This window comes from Chenopodium album, chromosome 9, assembly GCF_948465745.1.
Source record: "Chenopodium album chromosome 9, dcCheAlbu1.1, whole genome shotgun sequence".
Taxonomy (NCBI): Eukaryota; Viridiplantae; Streptophyta; class Magnoliopsida; order Caryophyllales; family Amaranthaceae; genus Chenopodium; species Chenopodium album.
Window position 1 is genome coordinate 22,142,330 of NC_137842.1, and position 9,755 is coordinate 22,152,084.

General features: G+C 32.3%; 1 long non-coding RNA gene across 1 annotated transcript; it reads left to right on the forward strand.

Moving 5' to 3' along the window:
- The first annotated feature begins 5,678 nt into the window (after positions 1–5,678).
- Positions 5,679–9,435, forward strand: LOC145559659 (uncharacterized). The gene is made up of 3 exons (XR_014092845.1): positions 5,679–5,819; positions 6,901–6,983; positions 9,081–9,435. It is a non-coding gene; the product is annotated as an uncharacterized LOC145559659 (long non-coding RNA).
- The last annotated feature ends 320 nt before the right edge of the window (positions 9,436–9,755 follow it).

Genomic DNA, 9,755 nt, shown 5'->3' on the forward strand with positions numbered 1-9,755 from the left:
CTGGCGAAATAACTTGTGAACTTGTGCAACCTAGCCCTCTTATCCTAAACCCTCACCATTTTGATATCATGTTACTACGGTGGAGGTTCCCCAACAAGAAGGAGTCTATAAGTGTTCTAAACGGAGATCTAGCAAAGAGAAGTGGTAAATTCCCGAGCACTTAGATAAATAACCTTTATTTTCTTGTTTAAAAGGACTTTAATTAATTAATTAGTGTTGTTTGATCACCTTTAAAATAGTTAATTAATCAATTCCACATAGTATCTTGCGTTTAAATAAATATTAGAATTGAATTAAATAATTGTTGGTTGATCACTTAAGCCAAGGTGAATCTTGTTTATTTTCTTGTCCTCTTCACAAATTTAATTAAATAAGAATAACGACGTTATGATGTAATTCCTACGTGAATTAATGTTTGTAAATAAAATCAACTAACATAGTTTTCGGTATCGCGCTGCATATATTGTTTGGTGATGAAATTGTAAAAAAGGAAGAGCTAGTAGAGGCCGTACTAGGGCTAGGATGACGATTCCCCTATAAAAGGAACGTTATCTTAGTACCATCGCTCCCAAACTCATTTGTGGTTTATAGACCAATTTGGGCATGAGTAAACTTATGATTTGTGCTAACTATTCCGTGAATTCCACATGGAAGAAAGACATGAACGAGGTTTATGAGTTTTTCCTAAAACTCATTGGCGACTCCTACTTGTTTCTTACAAAAAAGCGTAATGATAGAAAAAATTCTAATTCAAGAGCTTTTAAATGGCCAAGGGCATTTAAGGAGAGTACCCCTTACGATGGGACCACCCTCCTTACAGTTTGAATGTTTCTTACATTCATTTGATTCAAAAAGCTTTGTTTCAATGTGTTTGACTTTCATTTGATTCAAAAAGCTTTGTTTGAATGTGTTTGAATTTCATTCAAAAAAAAAAGCTTTGTTTTAATGTGTTTGAATTTCATTCGATTCAAAAAGCTTTGTATGAATGCGATTGACTTTTGTTTGATTCAATTATCTTTGTTGAATGCATTTGACTTTCATTCGATTCAAAAAGCTTTGTTTGAATGTGTTTGAATTTCATTTTATTCAAAAATATTTGTTTGAATGTGTTTGAATTTCATTTGATTCAATTAGCTTCGTTGAATGCATTTTACATTCATTAAAATTCAAAAAGCTTTGTTTGAATGTGTTTGACTTTTAATTTATTGAACAATCTTTGTTTGAAGGTGTTTGACTTTCATTCAATTCAAAAAGTTTTGTTTTATTGTGTTTGACTTTTATTTGAATCAAAAAGCTTTGTTTAAATTTGTTTTACTTTTATTCGATACAAAAAGCTTTTTTTTATTACGTTTGACTTTCATTTAATTCAAAAAGCTTTGTTTGATTGTGTTTGATTTTTTTTATTCAATTAGCTTCGTTGAACGCATTTGACTTTCATTCGATTCAAAAAGATTTGTTTGAATGTGTTTCACTATCATTTGATTCAAAAAGCTTTGTTTTAATGTGTTTGACACAGAGCGAGAACGTGGCGACAATATGTTTTGGCAAGCGTCGGTGCAGCGACGAGATGCGTGGTCCCATATTAAATTATGCTGACCTCATACAACAATTTCGAGTTCCTTGGTACACAAGTTAGCCCCTATAAGCAAATTGACATGATTAGTAGTTGGCCTTATTACGATCCAGTAAGTGTTTGACCTGACGACGATCGTCTCACTTAGCTTATGCGCATAAGCATTGGCTCATTACAAGCACTAAGGCAACGGTTCAAAAGAAAGCACTTACACGACAATTTTTTCAAGATTGGATTGTCATCCCCAACTGATAATATTTCCAAAATATGGATTGTCGCGCGTCTTCTTCAACGACTATTTTTCCAAAATTAGATTGTCATCTCTGGCAAAGTTTCCAAGCGTAGATTGTCGTGCTCCTTCTCTGTTTGGCAATTTTTCCAAGATTAAATTGTCATCTCAGGCAAGTTTTTCCGAGATTGGATTGTCATGCACATAGTTCCCTATGGAAAAATTTCCCAAAGGATTGTCGTAGGTCTCTACTCATCATAAATTTCGGCAAAGGTTCCTCAACGTGAATTTTCATTTATTTCAGTAAGTGGCAAATTTTCCCGAAGGGGATTGTCGATCGACTCTTTTTTTGCAAAAGTTCCTAGACGCGGATTGTCAATAGTGGCGATATTTTCCTAAAAGGATTGTCGCATAGCGTTGGCAAATTTCCAAGGTGGATTGATTTCAAGAGTTATATTCCAAGATGTGGATTGTCGATCGTAGAAAAGTGCTTATGACAGATTGTTACGAAGCATTGGCAACTTTTTCCAAAAATGGATTTTGGAAAATTTTCCGAGATACGGATTGTCGCTTCATTGTAGCAACATTTCCAAAGGATGGATTGTTACGTGGCATTGACAATTTTCCCTAAATAGGATTGTCATACATCATACATGAGTAGTGTTAATAGTAAAATTCAAGCAGCATTAAGGATCGATAGGCGTTAATCTTCAGTAATTTTCTTCGGAATATTTTCGCAACAACCGAGGATGGCTTCAGGCGAAGCAATCTTCGATCATGTTCCCTGGCCTGTGGAAGCTGGTCACAAGGCGGTAGAAGGTCTTTTCAGGAAAAGCAATCTTCGATTGTATTCCTTAGCTTGCGGAAGATTATCATAGCAGAAATTGGAGGCAGATACGGGCGTAGCAGTCTTTAGGCGGTATCCCCTCGCTTGAAGAAGATCGTCAAAGATCTTTGTTCAAAGACGCATGGACGTATCAAAAAGCTCCCTTGTTCAGAGATGAGTGAACGTCAAAACTGCAAGATGGCGTTCCCTAGGTTGTGGAAGGTTGTTAAAACAGCAAATGCAGCAACAAATCGGTTACCTCCAGAGACATGTGCTCGACGACGCAAGATTCGCGTTTCTTAACTCTCTTATCTGTTATAACTAACGCTAGTTTGAAGGTAACGGCGTTACAAGAATGATTTAGGATCGCAGAACGTTCTTAATCATTCTCCGTCCCTATCGCTACTTTGAATTTTGTTTTTGAAACATAAGATTCTCCAAACTCGGTCAAAGTGGGGGCTTTTGTAGACACCCATTTGTGTCTCCCCAAAACCAAACCCAGTAATGAATACCTTTCGCGTCGAATGATAATCGAATGAAGTGAAAGTGTGAAAAGTCTAGTGTTGCGGTTAGTTTTTATTAAATCTTTCTTTCTGTTTTCAAAAAACCTGCTTTATTTTATGAAAATGGTCAATCAAGATTATTTTGGTCCATGATAATGGTCCAATAATAGTATTGTTAGATAGGTATCGAAAATATATTTCTACACGATATATTATAAGCCCAATTTCGATGAATTTTGAGGAAGTTATTGCAAAAATACTAAACTGGGTCTGGTTTGGTTCTTACATACGGCCCAATGATCTAGAGGAGGGCCTATTATTAATTATCTTTCCTAAAGCTATTAGGATTGATTATAGTCTTCTAGAATACTCTAGAAGGTTCTCTTAAATCCTAATACAGTTAGGATTGACAATTATGTTTCAAAGAGTTTCAAATTAATTAAAACTACTCCTTTTGAGAATCCTTATTTTGTACGAAATGGAATATATTCAGATTTTATTTTTGTGCTACGTAATCTTTATCAAAATTTTATATGGTTGGATAGATCTTGAAATTATCTTTCCAATGATATATTGTAATATTAATTCCGAGATATAACGAAAAAGATATGAATGGAATACGAAACTCTATCCAAAACTAACACCCTTCCACTATTTTGGCCATTTCTTATTATCTACAAAGTATTTTAGCCATGTTTGGTAATTAGTGTTTTGACCAAAAATGAGCTTATTTGACCAGGTTAGAGGTTTGACTACATAAATCATCTAATTTGGTTGTTTGGTAAAAGAGCTTTTTAAATGAGCTTATTAAGGCAAATAAGCTAATTTGTAAAAATCTAAAAAACATAGCTTTTTAGATTAGCTTATTGAGTAATGGATGTCAAAAGACAATTTTATCCTAAAAGGTACTCTAATTCACATTCTTGCCCTCCCAATTTCTTACCTTAATCAAGTAAAAAAAAAAATTATCAATGTCCTAAATTGTCATTTCATATGTTCAACTATCGAACAAACTACAAATAATAATCTAATTTTACCAAAAAACTCTACATAAAAAGCTCTTATAAATCATCTAGTCAAAACAGCTAATGCAACCAGCTAGTCAAAACAGCTAATGCAACCAGCTCTTGTCAATCAGCTAACCGCTAATTACCAAACAGGACCTTAATCTTATTCTAATTGTGTTGGAATGTAGACTTAAAGAGCTTTCCAACGACATATTATATGCCTTATTTGGACTTTTGGATAAAAATATATGATAAAAACAAAATCCGCAAAAACTTTCTTGCACCACCTGGCGACAAGTTCGTCGCATGGCGACGAGCCCTATCGCTGGCAACAGAGAGGTGTACTCTGATTTGTTTCTATCGATTCTTGACTATTTTCTTATAAATAAGGTCCCTGAACCTCCGTTTTTCATTAACAACAATCATCTCTCTCTTTCTCTCTCTAAAAGCTAGAAGCTTTTTCTCTCTCTATTCTTTCTCAAAACCTTTCCTCGTACATAATTCCTCATACATTAGCAACAAACACACCTAGCTAAGTTCGAAATTGCTACGTGAAAGGTTTGATATTTCTGATAGTTTGGTCCCAAATCCCTATTTCAATTATTTAATTTGATTCTTTAATTTTATTATTTTCCTTGAAGTTAATAATGTGTGTATTTTGTTATTAGAAAGAGATACGAGGCATCCAAGTAAGTGCTTTTATTGTTTAATTGATCTTTTGATATAGAAATAACGCTTAGATTATTATTGTGATTCCTAGTATCATGTTAGGATGTTTTATTGCTTCCTAGTATCATGTTTAGGGTAAATTATTAAGTTTCTTATATCAATTATGATTTCTATGATGCTTCCTACTTTCTTTCCTAATACCATGTTAGTATCGTGTTATGGCTAAAGCTTTTATCTTTATTGTTTACTAACATGATAGAATTTGTTATTAATCTTGTTAGTATCATGCCTAGGATCTTGCTATTATTGTTATGCTTTAACATGATTATTTTAATTATGATTATAATTATTTGTTATTATGATGCTTATTATCATGTTGGTTGATGTTATTATTGTTATTGCTTGATCACGCCTTTTATGCATCTTTAAAAGAAATTTGTACTTGAAATCACGCTTAATAAGATAATTAATAATCTTGTTTAGGTTAATTTGATTATAATTCAAGTGATCGCCAATAATAGCTTTATTTGTGCATTAATATTCAACCAACATAGATAAACAGGTTTAGGATAACATAGAAAAAATGCTATTTGTAACGCCCTATTTGTAACTGGCCTGATTTATGTTAGTTACAACAAGATTATTTGTAACTAACATAAATATTGTTGGTTACAAATTAAATAGTATTAGTAACTGGCATAACAAAGGTCAGTTACAAATAGTATCTAGGTCAATGATAGACTGACCAACTACTAGTAATGAAAATAAAGAAGGTTAGTTACAAATAATAAGTCAAACTTTATTGACCTTATCACTTGTAATGGACATTATTTAGGTCGGTTACTAATTTTAATTTTTTTTTACTGTAGTTTTTCTATTTTTGAGAAATTTGTACTTGTCTGCACTTCCTCTAACCTTCACCTATCCCTTTTTCACATAAACTGATATACTCGCAACTTCTCTCACACCTCTATAACTCGTTTAAAGCTTATTCATCATGAATATGATCAAGGTATGCTCTTGATCTCCTCTCAATGTATGGATTTTTAGTTATTTATGCAGGATTATTTGTTAAAAAGAACTTATAAGATTTCTAGGGTTTGTTCTTTTGGTTGTTAATTTAATTTAATGGAAGTTTTGGGCTATTATTACTAAAAACTTGCAAATTCGAGTTTCAAGTAAATTGAAATTAGAGAACATCCACCTTTGAGAAGTTGGGTGGCGATAGTTTTGAGTGAGCGCAAGAGAGAAATTGAAACTTGTGATTTCTAGACCAATGCCTTGTTGAACAATTTGCAGGGCTGGAAGATTTGGTATGGCTTTTCAATTTTGGGAAAAATCTTTTATTGTTATATATTGTGTGTTTGATATTATACTTCTTTGAGAAATTTGAATATTTGATTATCACTACATTAAGGACGGGAAACAAAATCGACGATCTTTTCTTTAAAAAAATGACGAACATGAACAAGCTCTTGATTTTAGTAATCTCGGCTTAAATTAAAGTTATTAGCAAATCAAGTTGTAGCATGTATATATTGGAAAATGCTCATGTTAATATTTTGATATAATTATGAACTTAAGCACGACTAATAATGTTCCTGTTCATGTTTAGAGAAGAAAAGTCGATCCATGTCTGGTTTCGTAAAGCTCACCTTTTCTAGCTACAAGATGATTATGGAACTATCTTGGTCTTCTTCTCTTCATTATTTTACTCACTATTTTTGTAATAGAAAACAATTTGTCTTGTGAGAAGTACTCTAAGAAATATATGAATCCAGGATTTGAAGTTGTTAATATGTATCTGGCTTGTTAGAAATGGCAACATGGAGAAATTGATAAGTCTGAGAAATTTATTCAGAATTTGAAGTCAAAGTTTGTACGTGTGACTATGAATTCCTCATCATAGCACTACGTAGTACTTCCTCTAGACATGAAGTTTGTTATCCTAGAACACATAAATACATGTACATATAGGTCTCAACTTTACAATTATAATTAAAAGACTGAGAAAATACATATTCTATAGTTTTGGTTGCAACGCCAAAGCTACTTATGCTTCTTTTTGTTATTTGACGATCAGCATTCATCAGGGGTTTTTTCCCATGCTCCTGGAGTGGAGAAACCACTTTTTAACTGCTTAGATTCACTAAAGAAGTCTTATGGACATATGAAGGTACAGAAAGAAGTTCCTCTAGTTTCTTACTTCTATTGTATACAATGCTGTGAAGCATGTTAGTTAGGATCAAGATACATTATTACATGTATTTAATTTTGTACCATAGCACATGTGATACCTCATCTTTCTCTTTGAAGTTGAAAATATGAAAAGTAACAACTTTATCAATATTTCATCCTCATTACTATTTTATTTATTCTCATCTTTTGTGCTTGTTGTATCAGGATTCTGTTGTCTCTGATACGAGGAAATTACATGCATTACCAGTGTTATCCTTTCTTTTTTAGTTATTAGTGGATGAATCAACTGTGTGATTTTTGCTTTAATCATATGAATACAAGCAATGTGAAAATCCATAAAGGGAGTTAGGTTTATGACTTTTAATAAAAAATAACAATTTAATTCTAAGTTTGGCACAGCTGGAGGTGAACCCCATGGTCTTCTATGATTCTTCACACATACTATATGTGATGATTAACTTTCATGAAAAAAAAAGTCAAACAGATCTTGGACTTCACCTTTCCTTAGGCGGACTTTTGTAATTGGTGCAAGGTTGGGGTGTGAGTGTGAGACTTTGATTTCCTCTGGGTCTTTTGTTATTCTACTGTTAGTTTATCATTATTAAGGGGAGAAGCTGTCATGCATGATATGTGTTAGTGTGAATCTTACAATAACTTCATGCAAATAATACCCACATAATAAAGAGTGTTGCATTTTAGATGGTTGGTCAACTAACATTGATCAATTGAAACTACCTCCCTGATTAAATTACCATGCTTAATGATGCTCTTGAGTTGGCCATAGCAACAAATTGTACTTGTCTCGGAAGACAATGATGGATTTGAGTGATAAATCTCTTTCTCTTTTTTCTTTTTTTTTGGCCTGCTTGTAGTGATAGATAAGTTCTATTGTTCTTGCTTAACAAACCTTGCCTGTCATAAACCACAACTAAACTGTGGTTAATTAGGATTCTGGGAGATTAAAAAATAACTAGTATGACTTAGGTTGTACAACAATCAGGATTAGGCAATTTTATGCAATAGAATGCCATTAATTTAGTTGCACAGTACACCATATGTTCGATAAAATGTCTAGGTGAATCTCGTTAGAACAGTTTAGAGGTCTGACTTCACTGGGCTTGTTCTCCTACGTACGTTACAAATGATTTTTAGATGATTCTTTTTTTGATTTTGGGTGATTTTTTGTCTACTCTTTGCCTGTAAAATTTCAGAATTATTTGAGTTTGTTTGCTATTAAACGGGGTTGTTTTCTGAAAGCTGGTCAATTTTGGTTCTATTTGGTTATTGCTTCTGTTTTAGTGCGTTTTTCATAGAGCTATTTTGAGATATTTGCTTGGATATTCCTGTGGTTTAGGGTGTTTTAAGACTGTTTTACTCGTATAAAATTTCATCTATGCTACTGCTACACTTTGTGTGTTTTTTTGCTCTGATTTGTGTACATATTTTGTGTTTAAAACATGGGTGAAGAGGCTATAAACAAACTTATGTAAAATTTCTTGTGAAATTCGATATAGTGGAGGAAAAGTTGATTGATAGATCGGAGGCTAGGTTTGATGCATTTGCCAAATTTTTACAAGTTTGTAAGAAGAAAAAAAAATGGAAAGATAATGATGATAAGTATTCAGGTATTCTTTGCATAATCTGAAGCAAATGACATATAGTACTAAGTATTCTTAGCAGATTTTGAGAAATGGATACTTTTTTTTTCTTTTTTTTTTGTTTAGATGCATGTACAAATATTATTACTGTTCATAATAAGTAGAGAAACTCAAATATCAGACTTGAAATAGCAAGTATGGGTGCTTTAATTGTGTTTTCTACTATTTCTGTTATGTAAATTTAATAACTTTCTTAGTATGGTAGTACTTTATATGATGGTACTTCATACCATATGCAAAAGAAATATCCACCTTGTTTGCAATACCTAATAAAATAAAATTTAATGTGTTCCAGTGCCAATACATGTTTTTTAAAACACTCTGCGATGCCGAAGCTGTTAGTGTTGATCTCCTTTTTCCAGTGGCTTACTATCGAACTTTAATTTAAGTTATACACTTTAAATTTTCATTTTCAGGACATGAAATGTCAATTCGAGTTCAAGAGGCTAGTAGATCAAGGCGGTGCATGTTTTCTAGTAAGTTTCCGAGCAATGGTCAGCTCTGATTTTTCATGCAATTAAAATATAATACGAAGAGACAAAATAGTCAAATGTGAATAGTAGTCAGAGATATGTGAGAGACAATTAAATTGGGCCTTCTGAGAGATATGTGTGTAATTTTAAGTACATCATTTTCTTATTGTAGAGTTGATGATGTATATGTAAATTTTAATTAAATTGAGCCTTAAATGGTTTAGTGGCCGGGATTTATAATCTTTGTATTTATCATAAAAGTGAATTAATATTTTTGGTGTTTCACATATTTGGAGTATGTGTTTTGTTGGTCGAACAGGTTTTAACCATTTGAGGATGGGTTGCTCGGTAGGATATACTACCAAGCTTGTTATATTGGGATATATATATATATATATATATATATATATATATATATATATATATATATATATATATATATATATATATATATACTAGTTACTGGCATAATCTAATACTAGTTACTAATAGAATTTTTTTTAAAAAAATAAAAAACTATTTGTAACTGGCGTTAGGATGTGATAGTTACAAATAATACACTATTTGTAACCGGCGTAACTTAACACCAGTTACTAATAATATGCTTTCTAACTTAGA